This window comes from Mytilus edulis, chromosome 13, assembly GCF_963676685.1.
Source record: "Mytilus edulis chromosome 13, xbMytEdul2.2, whole genome shotgun sequence".
Taxonomy (NCBI): Eukaryota; Metazoa; Mollusca; class Bivalvia; order Mytilida; family Mytilidae; genus Mytilus; species Mytilus edulis.
The window spans coordinates 40,617,234-40,635,500 of record NC_092356.1 but is presented as its reverse complement, the minus strand read 5'-3'; the positions used below and the strand labels follow the sequence as shown (position 1 = coordinate 40,635,500).

Genomic DNA, 18,267 nt, shown 5'->3' with positions numbered 1-18,267 from the left:
ATGACAGAAGGATGTGATATTTATATTATTTGCTAGGCAAATCAGAGAAAATTATATAAGTATGTAAATTGTCAAATAACAAAAGTAGTATTTTTTTTATTATTATTTTCTTGTTTGTAATTGATATGTACTGAAGGGTCCTATAATTATTAATAGAATGATTTGATTTGATTTGATTTGTAGTTCAAATATTGTTAAAATATTAATTATAAATAAAAAAGAAGATGTAATATGATTGCCAATGAGACAACTCTTCACACTGAATTAAGAGACAAAATGACACAGAAATTAACAACTATAGGTCACTGCACAACCTTCAACAATTAGCAAAGCCCATACCGCATAGTAAGCTATAAAAATCCCCGAAATGACAAGGTAATTTAAACAATTCAAAGAGGTATATAATATACAAGGTTATAGATATTGTAACCCGGACTGTAACCTCGCATTTGTGCGCATGCGCGGCCGGAATTGGGCGGATCCGGTTATTTCTACTTTCACTTTTTGAAAAAAAATCTCCTATGTGGAGATAAATTTGTACGCTTTTATTTACATTTATCTGCGAAAGAAAATACACGTCGTGCTCATTTGCTGAAGTGGCTCTCTTTCGAGTCCTTAAGAGCACACATAACAAAAACATGTGAAAGGTTTGAAAAATAATGCATTGTAACAATGAAAACATACATGATCAACTCAAAATGCAAAATAACATTTTAACTAGGAAAGGAGGCTTCACACCCCCCCCCCCCCCCTTTTCCTTTTCCTTTTCAAACTACAAAATGTGATCTGGTTCAAAAGAGTCCGACAATAAATACTTTTCATGTGTCATTATCATGTCAGTGTTCATAGGAGGTGACCAAATGATTTCTTGCGGCGTCCATGAAGTTTTAAAAAGATGGATATGGATCATGCATGTATATGGGGGAGAGGACCTTTATCGGGACTCCAGGATCTGGTGTTTTTAGGCTCAGGATTTTGGGATCTATAATGAGATACAGGAATTCTATTTTTGAATTTCTGGATGTCAGAATTTAAATTTATTTAAAAATCGGGATTTCATGTTTAAGGGATCAGGACCCCTCCTACCCCTGGTCATGTATGAGGGTGATACTTGTAATCCCTGGAAATCTGGAAATCACAAATAACCGTAAAAAAAATTGGCAAATGACGTTTATAACAGTAGTTTTGGGTGCATGACTATAAAAATGTACACATTCCTTTAGGTGATATCAAAATCAATTAATTTTGACACTGTCAAGAGTGGATAAATATGGTATTGCAAGAGATTAGGTGGTGAAATCTGTTTTTCTGTCTTCATGTCGTCACAATGGGAATTTCAAAAGCCTGAAAATTTGACGTCATAATCAAATATTGACCAATGAACAACTAAGATAAAACTAAACACACCTAGATTAAATGAAAATAATCATCAGGTCGGGAATGCCATAAAACGAGTTGAAAAAATCTTCATAATAAAAAAATATTTATTTTTTATCACCAATGTAAACATATATTACCAATTGTATATATATATCACCATTGCAAACATCTATCACCAGTGTATATATCTGATCATCCTTCTGTTTTTATATGTATCACCAATATAAATATCTATCACCTCACTTTATTTATCACTACACTCTATATCACCAATATATTAAAATCTCCACACTGAATATATATAACACCACTCTGTATATTTATCACCACTCTATTAATCTATCAACACACTATTTAATCATCACCATTCTGTATTAATCACCACTTTGTTCAACACTGTATATCTCTATCACCATTCTATCACTACTCTTTATATATCTGTCACCAGACTATATATCTATCCCCACACTTTACATATCCATCAACCCACTATATATTTGTCACCATACTTTATATATCTGTCACCATACTTTAAATATCTGTCACAATACTTTATATATATGTCATTACACTTTATATATCCATCACCTCACTATATATATCTGTCACTATACTTTATATATCTGTCATTACACTTTACACTTTATATATCATTCAACACACTTTATATATCTGTCACCATACTTTATATATATCTGTCACCATATTTTATATATCTGTCACTATACTTTATATATCTGTCATAACACTTTATTTATCCATCACCTCACTATATATATCTGTCACCATACTTTATATATCTGTCACCAGACTTAATATTTCTGTCAAAACACTTAACATATCCATTATCACACTTTATATATATCAATCACCTCACTCACTCACTATATATATCTATCACCTGATCACTTTATATATCAATCACCTCACTATATATATCTGTCACCATACTTTATATATATGTCACCTCACTATATATATCTGTCACCATACTTTATATATCTGTCTCCATACTTTATATATCTGTCATTACACTTAACATATCCATCACCACACTTTATATATCCATCACCGCAATATATATATATCTATCACTTCTCTTTATATTTCTGTCACCAGACTTTATATCTATCCCCACAATTTATATATCTACCACTTCACTATATATCTGTCACCATACTTTATATATCTGTCACCAGATTAAATATATCTGTCACTATACTTTATATATCTGTCATTACACTTTATATATCCATCACCTCACTATATATATCTGTCACCATACTTAATATATCTGTCACCACACTTCATATTTCTGTCAATACACTAAACATATCCATCTTCACACTTTATATATCAATAACCTCACTATATATATCCATCATCACACTTTATATATCAATCACCTCACTATATATATCTGTCACCATACTTTATATATCTGTCACCATACTTAATATATTTGTCACATACTTTATATATCTGTCACCACCCTTAACATATTCATCACCAGACTTTATATATCCATCACCAGACTTTATATATCCATCACGTTACTATATATATCTATCCCTACATTTTAAATATCTTATACCACACCTTATATATCTGTCACCGGACTTTAAATATCTATCACCACACTTTATATATCTGTCACCACACCTTATATATCAATCACTCTATATATCTATCACGTTACTATATATATATATATATATATATATATATCTATCACCTCACTTTATATATCTATCACTACACCTTATATATCTGTCACCAGACTTTATATATCTGACACCACACTTTATTTATCTGTCACCACACTTTATATATCTGTCACCACACCTTATATATCTGTCACCATACTTTATGTATCTTTCACCCAAATTAATTTATCTGTCACCCCACTTTATTTATCTATTACCACACTTTTTATATCTATCACCACACCTTATATATATGTCACCATACTTTATATATATGTCACCACACTTGATATATCTGTCTTCACACTTAATAAATATTTCAGCACACTTTTTATATTTGTCACCAAACATTATATATACATCACCACACCTTATATATCTATCACCTCACTTTATATATATGTCACCACACTTTATAAATCGTTCACCACACTTTATATATCTATCACCTCACTTTATATATCAATCACCTCACTTTATATTTATCTCTCACTAAACTTTATACATCTATCACCCCATTCTTCATTTATCACTACACCATTCATCTGTCACTACACATTTTATATCTGTCACCACACTTTATATATCTGTCACTACTCTTAACATATCCATCACCACACTTAATATATCCATCAGGTCACTATATATATATCTATCAACTCATTTTATATATCTATCACTATACTTTATATATCTATCATCCAACTAAATACATCTATCACCTCATTCAATATATCTGTCACCACACTTTATAAATCTGTCCCCACACTTTATATATATATAGATATAGGAAGATGTGGTGTGAGTGCCAATGAGACAACTCTCCATCCAAATAACAATTTAAAAAGTAAACCATTATAGGTTAAAGTACGGCCTTCAACACGGAGCCTTGGCTCACACCGAACAACAAGCTATAAAGGGCCCCAAAATTACTAGTGTAAAACCATTCAAACCGGAACACCAACGGTCTAATCTATATAAACAAAACGAGAAACACGTATATATTACATAAACAAATGACAACTACTGTACATCAGATTCCTGACTTAGGACAGGTGCAAACATTTGCAGCGGGATTAAACGTTTTAATGGATCCAAACCTTCTCCCTTTTTCTGAAACAATAGCATAACATCACAACATAGAAAAACATACGATAAAATATCAATTGGCAGACTTTACTCAATCAAAAAACGTATGATTACACAATATATTATATATATCACCACCCTTCATATATCAATCAACTAACTTTCACCTAACTTTATATATATCTGTCACCACACTTTATAAATCTGTCACCTTTTTTTATAATTTGTCACTACACATTAATTTACATCACCTCATATATCTATAACCATACCCAATATACCACTTTTTATACATTTGTAACTACACTTCATATATCTTATGACCTCAATTTATGTATCTATCACCACACTTTCTATTATCTATCACCACATATAATATATCAATCACCTCTCTTTATACATCTGTTACTACACTTTACATATCTATAACCCTACTTTCTTTATTTATCACCTCACATTCTTTATATATTACCTCACTTTCTTTATCTATCACCACACTTTTTTTATTTATCACCTCAATTTTTATATCCATCACCTCATATGATATAGCCATCACCACAGTCTATATATTTATCACCTAACATGATATTTTAACTTCATTTATCTATCACCAACTTCTATATACATATCACCTCAATTCAATTTATTTTTGTCTATCCCCATACTTAATATGTTTGGTTTATCCTCTTACTGTATAAGGCTATCACAACTCTATGTGTATCTGTTAAAACCATGTTTATACCAATTTGAAAATGTATATAAGCATACTAATGATTAATGTATATTTACAGCAATCTGTGTATGTTTGCTGAAAACTAAAAGTGATTCAGTTCGGCACCTATCATTGTAACTATTTGTTTTTCAGTATGGTTGATTATGTTGCACAATCATACACATTTCAATTTTGAAAACTATTATTGTCATCGTAGAAAAGACTGGTGTTTGTGTGTGTATCTTTTCAGAAAATGGGTGGGATTCTTATTGCTATATAGAGATATTTGAAAAACAAACAGAACATATTAAAGCACACCACATGACTGATATCTGTATAGTATATAAATACAGCCTAGCGATATATGCAGGACTGTATCTGTAGGACACCAAATTGAGGAATAGATATCTATGACCACACTCTACATATCTATCACCACTCTGTATAATTAATCACCTTACTGTATATATCTATCACCACTCTGTATCATCAATTGTCATAGTGTATATATCTTTCACCACTCTGTATCATCAGTCACCATATTGTTTATCTCTATCAGTATCACCACACTAGACATCTATCCCAACTCGTTATCACTAATTACCATACTGTATATAGCTATCACCTCTCTGTATGTATCTATCACCACTCTGTATCATCAATCGTCATAGTGTATATATCTTTCACCACTCTCTATCATCAGTCACCATATTGTTTATATGTATCACCACACTAGACATCTATCCCCACTCTGTATCACCAATTACCACACTGTATATAGCTATCACCTCTCTGTATGTATCTATCACCACTCTGTATCATCAGTTTCCATATTGTTTATATGTATCACCACTGTGTATCATCCTTCACCACTCTGTATCATCAATCACAACATTGTATATATCTGTTATCACTCTGTATCAGTTTTCACCTCTCTGTATATATCTATCACCACTCTGTATCATCAATCATCACACTCTATATTTAAAAAAGAAGATGTGGTATGATTGCCAATGAGACAACTGACAACTACCAACAAAAAGACCAAAATGACACAAACATTAACAAGTATAGGTCACCATACGTCCTTCAACAATGAGCAAACCCGATACCCCATAGTCAGCTATAAAAGTCCCCGATAAGACAATTTAAACGAGAAAACTAATGGTCTTATTCATGTTAGAAAAAAATAAAAGAAAAACAAATATGTAACACATAAACAAACAACAACCACTGAATTACAGGCTCCTGACTTGGGACAGGCACATACATATATAATGTGGCGGTGTTAAACATGTGAGCGGGATCCCAACCCTCCCCTAATCTGGGACAGTGGCATAATCTAGTATCACTCTATCATTAATCACCTTACTTTATATATCTATCAACACACTGTATATATCTATCACCACACCACACCACACTATATACATCTATCACCTAACTCATCATATGTCACAACACTTTATGTATCTATCACCACACTTTATATATCTATCATCACACTTTATATATCTATCATCACACTTTATATATCTATCATAACACCTTATACATCTATCACCTAACTGATCATATGTCACAACACTTTGTATATCTATCACCACCCTGTATATATGTCACCATACTTTGTATATCTATCATCTCAGTCTATATAAGTAAGACCTCATTTTATTAATATACCACCTCATTTTATATCACCTTATTTAATATATCTATCACCACACTGTACATCTACCACTACATTTTATATCTCTATCACCTCACTTTATACATATAGCACCACACTGTTTATCTGTCACCACAATTTGTATATCTATCATCTCACTTTATCATCTCACTTTATATATCTTTCACCTTAATTTATATATCTATTTCCTCATTTTATATATATACTAGAACACACCCGTGATATCATGGGTCCGTGACTGAATTAAAGTATATAACTATGCGCAAGACTTATTTTTGTATTAGTATTGTCATCTGATAAAGTCATGCCGATTATAAGATATAGCTATCACAGTTTTCTCTGCTTTCAAATCTTTCTGTTTGAACCCGTCTAACTGGAACTAATCAATTATTGGTAATATTAATTATTTGGAAAATGAAAAGTCCTGGGATGGAGTATTTGTTTTATCAACAGCATTGTCCTATATTAGTTATAAATAAAGTTGAATTATTTGATTCGCTGTTTTACGTCATGCCCGCTAACAAATTGAAAACTGTACCTATACGCCTTATTTTTAGTATTCGTATTGTTATCTTATAAAGTCTTACTGATTAAAATACTACAATAGGTAACAATTTGACAATTTAGTATTGTCAACCCTGTGATTATGACCCGTGTATACAGCATATCCTGAATACACCGTTTGGTGGTGCGCCTGTCAAATGCAGAAAATTAAACAGATGAATATACTATTGGTATCGGACTCGACCCGGAACTTCTTAATTATTAGCAATATTAATTACGTGGAAAACAAAAGGGCCTGGAGTGGTGTAATTTTTAATCTACACCTTTGTACTATATTATTTATATATAAAGTTGAATTCTTTGATTCATCTTTTTTACGTGATGACAGCTGACAAATTGGACCTCGTAATTTTAGTATTATAGATGACATCCTTGAAAATATTTTCTTGACCTCACTGTTGATAATTTTTCACCATATTTTATATATGTATCCCCTCCACATATGTATCTTTTAACTAAATGCACTGCTTAAATCAATCACAACACCATTGCTATATATGTCACCACACAGCATATATATATATATATATATATATATATATATATATATATATATCATCCTTTTGTTTATATATCATCACACTGTATATATCTTTATACTATTCTGTGGATCCTTTACCTCACTGTATATATACACATAATCCCACTATAACTAAGTCCACACTTATCACCTATCTATATCTTTTTATCACCATCATATCATATTTATAGTAACAAAATGATTATATCTATCATCATTATTTATCTATTTTTCACCAGACTGTATACTATAACTTGTATCTTCTATAAGTCAGAGAAATGTACTGGTCATTCACTGTCATTGTATAATTTACAATGGAAGGAGATATGCAGCTATGCAATTTCCACTGAGATATGTTTGTATAAGCTTGTATACTAATCATGTAGCAATTATCAAATTGATTATTTATATTTGTGTTCTTTTTACAGAAATACCAAACAACATTTTGCAAGGATTTAGAGGTCATTGGTGAAAATGGAAGAAAGGACATGGGTACATCTAATTTTAAATGAAATAACAAGAATAGTTAAATGATTTACAAACAAGCAGCACTCAGCAATAGTGATGGTAAAGTATTTTTATAAAATGATATTCAAAAAAAGATATATACAGTGTGGTGTTTAATATATTCCTCCATTGCTACAGTCGCTGCATTCATCACCACACTTTCCATATATATCCCAACAGTCTCAATAGCTACCCCCATACTATGATCATTTATCCCAACAGTCTCAATAGCTACCCCCATACCATGATTATCTATCACTTCAGTCTCAATAGCTATTCCCATACTATGATTATCTATCACTACAGTCTCAATAGCTATCCCCATACTATGATTATATATCACTACAGTCTCAATAGCTATCTCCATACCACGATTATCTATCACTACAGTCTCAATAGCTATCCCCATACTATGATTATATATCACTACAGTCTCAATAGCTATCCCCATTCTATGATTATCTATCACTACAGTCTCAAAAGCTATCCCCATTCTATGATTATCTATCACTACAGTCTCAATAGCTATCTCCATACCATGATTATCTATCACTACAGTCTCAATAGCTATTCCCATACTATGATTATATATCACTACAGTCTCAATAGCTATCTCCATACCATGATTATCTATCACTACAGTCTCAATAGCTATCCCCATACTATGACCATCTATCACTACAGTCTCAATAGCTACCCCCATACTATGATTATCTATCACTACAGTCTCAATAGCTATCCCCATACTATGACCATCTATCACTACAGTCTCAATAGCAATCCCCATACTATGATTATCTATCACTACAGTCTCAATAGCTATCCCCATACTATGATTATCTATCACTACACTCTCCATTCTGATGCCAACAGTCATTATGTATATATCATAATAATCTCTATGTATATCTCAGGATAATACAAAAGCTTCCCTTTTACTTTATTTATCAATCACCTCACTTTATATATCAATCACCACACTCTCTATATATATCCCCATACTCTCTATATATATCCCCATACTCTCTATATCTACCCCAAAAGTCTCTCTGTATATCTCCACATAATAAACACCTTAGATTACCTTACTTTATTTATCAATCACCTCACTTTATGTATCAATCACCACACTCTATATATATATCCCCACCAACCGTGCAAGGGCTGTATAGCCAGTCAAGGTCGCTAAAAACTTCCATTTGTTTGTTATATATCCCCAACTCCCAATATCTGCCTCAAAAGTCTCTCTGTATATATCTCCACACAATAAACAACTATCACCTTACTTTATTTATCAATCACCTCACTTTATATATCAATCACCACACACACACTCTCTATATCTATCCTAAAAGTCTCTCTGTATATCTTCACATAATAAACACCCATCACCTCACTTTATTTATCAATCACTTCACTTTATATATATCAATCAACACACTCTCTATATATATTCCCATACTTTCGATATCTATCCCCACAGTTTCTATGTTTATGACCGAATTATATACACCTATCACCTTACTTTATTTATCCATCACCTCACTTTATATATCAATCACCACACACTTTCTATATATATCCCCATACTCTTGTTATGTATCCCCACAGTCTCTATGTTTATGACCACATTATAAACACCAATCACCTTACTTTATTTATCCATCACCTCGCTTTATATATCAATCACCACATACTCTCTATATCTATCCCCATACTTTCGATATCTATCCCCACAGTCTCTATGTTTATGACCACATTATAAACACCTATCACCTTACTTTATTTATCCATCACCTCACTTTATATAACAATCACCACATACTCTCTATATCTATCCCCATACTTTCGATATCTATCCCTACAGTCTCTGTGTTTATGACCACATTATAAACACATATCAACTTACTTTATTTATCCATCACCTCACTTTATATATCAATCACCACACACTCTCTATATCCATCCCCATACTCTCAATATCTATCCCACTAGTCTCTATGTTTATGGCCACATCATAAACACCTATCAGTTTCCTGTTTTTATCAATCACCTCACTAAATATATCAATCACATCAAACTCTCTATATACGTATAATATGCCCATAATCTCCATATCTATCCCCACAGTCCATATGTTTATGACCACTTTATAAACACCTTTCACCGTACTTTATATACTTTCACCTCGCAAAAATTATCAATGACCACACACTCTCTATATCTAACCCAGAAGTCTCTATGTTTTTCTTCACAACATAAACACCTATCACCTTACTTTATTTATCAATCACCTCACTACATATATCAATCACCACATACTCTCTATATATATCCCCATTTTCTCTATATTTACCCAAAATTCTCTATGTATATATCCACACAATATATCATATCACCTTACTGAAAATACCAATTACCTCACTTTGTAAATCAATTGCTCATTTTATATGTATCACCTCACTCAAAATATCTATCAGCTCACTGTTAATATTTTCACCTCAATATATACATTATGTCTTTCACACCACTGGGTATATCTCTCAACTTCCAACTTGAAAGTGGATATGAGTATGATAATAATCCATGTTTCTGTACAGAAATCTGTTTATGTTAATTTAGATTTTAAACTTAAAATGACTCAATGTGACACCTATCATTGTTATTATTTTTTTTCTTCAGAAAAGTGAAACAAGATTTTTGATAGATAGAAAATAGAAGAAAAGGAAAAGGTAATCTTCGTTGAAATTTAAAGTAATATACATATGTATGTAAAGAGTTAATTAGCAAAGTATTATACATACGTATGTAAAGAGTTAATTAGCAAAGTATTATACATATGCATGTAAAGAGTTAATTAGCAAAGTATTATAAATATGTATGTAAAGAGTTAATTAGCAAAGTATTATACATATGTATGTAAAGAGTTAATTAGCAAAGTATTAAACATATGTATGTAAAGAGTTAATAAGCACTTAAACAATCCTGGTTGAAATGAAATAATTTAAAAGAAATGTTTTTTAAGGTATAACCGCTCCAAAATGTCATGCAATATTTTATGTAAATATCATGTCAGGCATCTTTTCAGTAAAAGCAGCAAATATGATATACTCACTGGGGGTCAATGATTGTAACATTCAAAATGAGTAAACCTTATAAATATATTGTTTCAGTGTTATTGCACTTGAAGCATTGTCTACAGTATACATCTGCTGGCACACACATAATGTATATACCACCACATATTATGTATCTACTGCCACACATAATATAATTATGGCCACATATAATATATCGACCGCCACACATAATAAATCAACACACTGTGTATATCTATCACCATATTATGTTTGTCTATCACCACACTATTGTTTATCACCACACTATTGTCTATCACCACACTATGTTTGTCTATCACCCCACTATGTTTGTCTATCACCACACTATGTTTGTCTATCACCAAACTATTGTCTATCACCACACTACCTTTGTCTATCACCACACTATCTTTGTCTATCACCACACTATGTTTGTCTATCACCACACTATGTTTGTCTATCACCACACTATCTTTGTCTATCACCACACTACGTTTGTCTATCACCACACTATGTTTGTCTCTCACCATTCTATGTTTGTCTATCACCACACTTTATATTTTAATCATCACAGTTGTAAAGCAAAGAAAAGTAATTACCCAAGAAAAAAATGATTTGAACTTTAAATGATTGGTCGCACAAATGAATTGTATTTCTATAAGTTTTACATTTTGATACTGTCTTGGGATTCTGCCATTGCAATGATGAAACACTCCTATTTGTCCTTAGATGGAAAACAAATGACAACTGTTTGGGACTTTTAAATTTTGTATTGTTTTGGAATAATTATTTATTCAACTGAACCATATTGTTATGTTTTAGGTTAAACAAGATTTAGTGCCTGCCACACAATTAAGAAAGAATGAGAGGCAAGAATGTCTACAGAACAGAGGAGATTATTTGTACTGCACTTCGATTTGTGTTATAGTTATATTCAATTAGTATTAAAGAGTTATGTACAATAAATCATGTTATATTATGTTCTTTAAAAATACTTTATGTCAATTCTCCTTCTCATGCTTGGTGTTCTTTGACAACATTGGATTCTCCTAGTAAAGTGACAAATGCATATCTTTTTTAACCATTTTCTAACATGTGTATCTGTAACAACTAGAAGATGCAGAAGCAGTTTTAGTATACCTTTATACTTGATTACCCTTTAACTGAATGTAGCTCCTATGAAAGTTAGTGTTTATAATTCTTTTTATAGGGGAGTCATATTCAGTTCCAAATAGTTATTATTGAAGGAGCTATTCCCCTTGGAAATATAAATTATACGAAATATTGCATGGAAAGCCTTTTCAAATCTACATCATTCATAGGATTGCTACGAAATTTATATTGAAGGTTTATCTTAGCAAGTATTAGGGTTAGATTGAAATTCATTTCAAATCCACTTTTTCACTATTAGTAATGTCCCTTGGAAATTAAATTTTTATAGGAAATTGCCTTATACATGTTTTATATCAAATGCACTTTTGGCAATTACAGAATGATTTTACATCAGACTAAACTGGATTGATTTTAACCTACTCACTTTCTAAATGTGTTGTTTACACTAATGACATGGTTGGTTTTCTCCTTTGAACTACATTATACAATATTGTATGTGTTTTGCCATTGTTGAAAGTCTCCATTGGATAGTTATCTTCTTGATAAACATACCACATTTCAAGTTTTTAAGTTTTAAGCATGTGTAAAACAATGTTTAATTGAAAGATTACTTCAAGATTTTCTTCATGTATTAGAATAACGCATGATATGGGTCTCCTTCCGTGACACAAATTAAGAACATGCAGAGCAAAGAGAATATGCTTGATTTGTATGAAGTAAAATAAAAAAAATACAGAGCTCCTAGGAAAAGCAGAAATGGAACGTTCCTGATCAAAGGCAAAAACACATCAAACAGAATGCATAAAAGGTGAAATAAATGAATACTGAACTCCGAGTAAAAATTCAAAAAGGAAAGCAATCAAATGGCAAAATCAAATGATGAAATACATCAAATGATGAAATGCATCAAATGAATAAACAACAACTGTTATATTTGTATTTGTATATTCCTGATTTTGTACCTGCATTCTCAAATGCAGAAAATGGTGGATTTAACCTGGTTTTATAGCGCTAAACCTCTTGCTTGAATGACTGTCACATCAAATTCCATTTATTTATAACAATGCTTAAAAAACGGACATATTTGGTATAATACCTGTCTTTTTACTGAAATGGTACAGACATTTTCTGATTTTGAAACTGGTTGCTTTAAACGAAACTGGTTTTATAGCTAGCTTAACCTCTCACATGTATAAAATTCGATTATATTGACAACAATGTGTAAAAAAAACTTACATTATAGTTGGTCGTTAATCCGCTCAAACTTATATGTATTGCATGTGTTCTTAAGTATTGTCTAATTGTAAGGTACGTTAGTGTGTTTTGTCTGTGGTTCTCCTTCACAGTCTGAATGTATTGTCTGTGGTTCTTTAAAGTTATCTGAATGTAAATAGTCTGCACATGGTTTTTAAAACAGTCTTTGCATTTCTATGGTTGTAAGATACATCTAGTCTTTTTATTGTCTGTGAATCCCATATACAGTCTGTATATGTTTTGTTTATGGTTATGAGATATAGGCAGTTGGTATTGTTTCGAATTCTAGGAACCAGTTTGTATCAGCCGTGGTTCTGAATATTTTTTTGTTTATTTGTATGTACTGAAACCATTGAAGAATTTATACAGTTGATCAGTTAAAACTTGTTTGTTACTCAAAAGACGTTATTTCATAATTTAGGTAATACTTGGAATTTATTATAAAGTGAAATATCTAATCCCGAAAGACATATGTCGAAAGAGTTGATCTCTTCATACTAGCATTGAGAAAATCAAGTCTTAATTATTCAAAGCAAAAAAATCATAAAGGTACCGTTAGATATTTTTAACTTGTTTGTAGTGAATGGAATCTACACGGTCTTTACTGTCTTTTGATAATACATGTTTGTTCATAACAACACATGTGCACGAGCAAATCTAAGGGTAATTGGGAAAAAAATACAAAAAAATAGTCATGCGTTTATTAACTTTTTTTGCCGAACATTGATATTCAGTTTTCATGAAGAAAATGTCTTTTGATAATACACTTTTGTACAGAACACACGAACAAATCTATGGACAATGGCGAAAAATACGAAAAACTACAGTCATGCATTTTAACTTATTTGCCGAACATTAATATACAGTTTTATGGAGAAAATATATAGCTAACATGATTTCGTCATAGTTCTTTACAAGTATATATGCCGTATTCATCATTTTCCTGACCGAAGTGGACATACAATTATTAGTTGCTGATAATAAATGGCTATTTATAAAAAAAACTTCTACTATTTGATTGAAAATGTAGTATAGCGATTCAAAAAGTCACAACTATCAATCGATTTGAAGGGAACATACAGCAGATGCAGTTATTCAAAACCTCGCAGAAGTTAAGCTTAAGAGAGGCGATCGATACCAAAGGGACTTACAAACTGAGACGTAGAAAATAAAGGGACAACGCCAGGGATAAAAAAGAAAAAGACCAAATCACAAACACAAACAACAGTTTTAAAAAAACATAAAAAAACTGAAGACTTAGCAACACAAACCACACCAAAAATCTTCACTGAATATATCTTTTTCCGTGGGTGGTTTAGAATTATTGAAGAAAGACTGATATTTGTTAATAATAGAGATACAGATAAAAAGATAAAAAAATATATATGTTGTGGAGTACCAACCAGAAGCCGCAAATATTTAGAGGATTTGGTTTTTAACTGAAGATAGTCATTTTATTTAAGCAAATTGTCGACTCTCTCATATACACGGATCGTTGAATGTTCAAGGCATGATTTAAGCTCAGATCTGGTTGTGATATAAAATTACTTGACATAGATAACTTGCTATCATGAATAAAGATAATTTCACTCTTATGGAATTTAATTAAGTATTAATTACCTCTTACGACTACCACATTTGTTTGTTACTAAATCATTAGCTGGAACAACTTTTCTACGTTTTCTGAGTACTTGATTTTTTTAATGGTATATATATTGATTAATTCCTGTTGCATAAAATTGAGAATGGAAATGGGGAATGTGTCAAAGAGACAACAACCCGACCAAATAAAAAACAACAGCAGAAGGTCACCAACAGGTCTTCAATGTAGCGAGAAATTCCCGCACCCGGAGGCGTCCTTCAGCTGTCTCCTAAACAAATATATACTAGTCCAGTGATAATGAACGCCATACTAATTTCCGAATTGTACACAAGAAACTAATATTAAAATAATACAAGACTAATAAGGCCAGAGGCTCCTGACTTGGGAAAGGCGCAAACATGCGGCGGGGTTAAACATGTTTGTGAGTTCTCAAACCTCCCTTATACCTCTAACCAATGTAGAAAAGTAAACGCATAACAATACGCACATTAAAATTCAGTTCAAGAGAAGTCCGAGTCTGATGTCAGAAGATGTAACCAAAGAAAATAGACAAAATGACAATAATACATAAATATCAACAGACTACTAGCAGTTAACTGACATGCCAGCTCCAGACTTCAATTAAACTGACTGAAAGATTATGATTTCATCATATGAACATCAGGCACAATCCTTCCCGTTAGGGGTTTAGCATCATACCATCATAACATATATGAGAAGAACATAACCCGTGTCATGCTAACAACTGTTTTTAGAACAAATGTTCAACGCCCAGCGACGAATATTTCACGCACAGAAGTCAGTAGTAAAATTAGTTAGAAGTTCAACTTGATACGTGTACATTTGTCATGATACATATGAATAAACTTTTAAAAAATATATGACTTAACTTTGTAATTTGTTAAAACGTACAAGATACAAGATTTGAAGAAGTTTTCAATATATTTTTCTGTTTGTTTGCATTCAGTTATTCTATCAGTAATCATAGAAATGGATGTAGCATTAACAGATTTGCTTGACTAAAAATTAATTTAGCGTCTGTCCGATGTTCAGATTTATAACATATTTTACAATGAAATGAAGAAAATATCTTAATTGCTTATAACACTCTGTTAATTGTTTCGATGAATGATGATACTTTATAAACTATAACCTGTCGATCTTAAATGATCTTGAAGTTTGGTGTGCGAACACCAGCTGACATATGATTTACCCCTATAATGTTGGACTTTTCAATACCATGTTGAAAAAGGGTCAAGTGCTATATGGACAACTGATATAACTGTCGCATAATTGATTAAAAATTACTCCCCAACTTGGAACAAGTGTACCTGCTATTCAAAAAAGGAACACAGTGTGAAACGGCGTATTAAATTGAAGCAATATCGGTTATTCTGAAGACAAATCCTTTCTTGATTTAAATCAATACGACTGAGAGAACAGCCTTTCGTGTAACTGTATATTAACTCCTTAAGATTTAACCTAATTTATATAATAATTGAGATATAAGTAATGCCAAAACGAATAAAGATAACTACAATTATATTTTGAGCTTGCGTACCTGTTAATTTCAGGCTTTTCATGGGAATATAAGTGAATCTCCAAGTGTATAAAGTATACGCTATAAAAAATCTGATAAAAGAATGAGATGCTTAAAGATTATATGGTTAAGATTATGAGAAATTTTAATTTATTGTAATGGGAAAGTTTAATTTATTGTAATATAGGGTTTCAGAAAATGAGTGTAAAATCCATTAACATGTAATATGGTTAAGATTATAAGAAGGTATAAATTATTGTAATAAAGGGTTTTCAGAATTTATGGATAAATATTGGCAAGAATTTGTATAAACCGCAAAATCCTTCTCACTATACAAATCCTTAACACTGTGTATCTCTCAAATAAATCTATTGTAAAATACGTTCCTGCTTAAAAAAATCTACTACAATATAAATTGCACTACAACATTAGAAAGTTAACATTATGCCAAAAGATTATTACATTTCGGTTAGGAGTTTTAGAGTAGATGGTGATAATTACAACGAGTAATATAATGAGCAGATACATGTCCTACAAAAGTAAACACAAAGACAACTTGAAGATAAAAATATACAGATAAAGAACTAACGGTTTATGTTTTGTGGGTGGTGCCAACATAAACGATACGATAGTTTGTGCAGATTCACAAATTCTGACCATAATCCTGCAATTTGTATTATATCAAATGTACACAAAGGATTGTAGGTGTTGTTTCTCGAATTAAGCTCATCCTGCCTACTGAACAAATTCTGACCATTATCCTGCAATTTGTATTATATCAAATGTACACAAAGGATTGTAGGTGTTGTTTCTCGAATTCAAGCACATACTGCCTACTGTATAAATGTACATTGATAGATTTCAGTTATACCTTAGTATCAATATAGCTCCTGTAGTCGGTAAACTCCCAAACGTGATCCTTTACAATAAAGGTTGTGGTTATCCATGTGAAATTGTTTAACATATAATCCCTTATTCTAATGATTTTGTATTATCATTGTGGCATATATCAAACTCATTCCTTCAGTGTATACATTCAAGTTTGTGGTTATATGTTTTTTGTCGAGCCTTCGACTTTAGTCGAAAAAGCGAGACTAAGCGATCCTACATTCTGTCGTCGGCGTCGTCGTCGGCGGCGTCCACAAATATTCACTCTGTGGTTAAAGTTTTTGAAATTTTAATAACTTTCTTAAACTATACTGGATTTCTACCAAACTTGGACAGAAGCTTGTTTGTGATCACAAGATAGTATCCAGAAGTATATTTTGTAAAAAAATAAATTCATTTTTTCCGTATTTTACTTTTAAATGGACTTAGTTTTTCTGTGGCGAAACATTACATTCACTCTGTGGTTAAAGTTTTTAAAATTTTAATAACTTTCTTAAACTATCCTGGGTTTGTACTAAACTTGGACATAAGCTTATTTATGTTTATAAGATAGTATCCAGAAGTAAATTTTGTAAAAAGATAACTCCATTTTTTCTGTATTTT

The 18,267-nt window shown here is 31.5% G+C and overlaps 1 long non-coding RNA gene across 1 annotated transcript; it reads left to right on the top strand.

Annotated features, from left to right (window-relative positions):
• Window positions 1–504: 504 nt before the first annotated feature.
• On the top strand, window positions 505–12,232 carry LOC139502239 (uncharacterized). The gene is made up of 4 exons (XR_011658753.1): window positions 505–647; window positions 8,090–8,228; window positions 10,851–10,900; window positions 12,089–12,232. It is a non-coding gene; the product is annotated as an uncharacterized lncRNA (long non-coding RNA).
• The last annotated feature ends 6,035 nt before the right edge of the window (window positions 12,233–18,267 follow it).